We start from the raw sequence: 200 nt of genomic DNA, 5'->3' as shown, positions 1-200 counted from the left end.
GGTCCTGCTGCTCCTCGGCTCCTCCAGGCTGCTCCAGAGGCCGAGCATGGAGCAGGATGTGGAGCAGGATGTGGAGCACCATGGACCGGCATCAGCGCTGTCCTCGCAGGGACATCCCAGGCGCTGGCCGCAGTCTCTGCCCAAGGTTCAACTCCTTCCACGGTGCCTGAAGCCACGACGGGACATTGAGGAGGGCTGGA

Source organism: Mesitornis unicolor, unplaced genomic scaffold (genome assembly GCF_000695765.1).
Source record: "Mesitornis unicolor isolate BGI_N332 unplaced genomic scaffold, ASM69576v1 scaffold33881, whole genome shotgun sequence".
NCBI classification, from domain to species: domain Eukaryota; kingdom Metazoa; phylum Chordata; class Aves; order Mesitornithiformes; family Mesitornithidae; genus Mesitornis; species Mesitornis unicolor.
The sequence above is the reverse complement of the archived record's forward strand: the minus strand, read 5'-3'. Positions refer to the sequence as shown.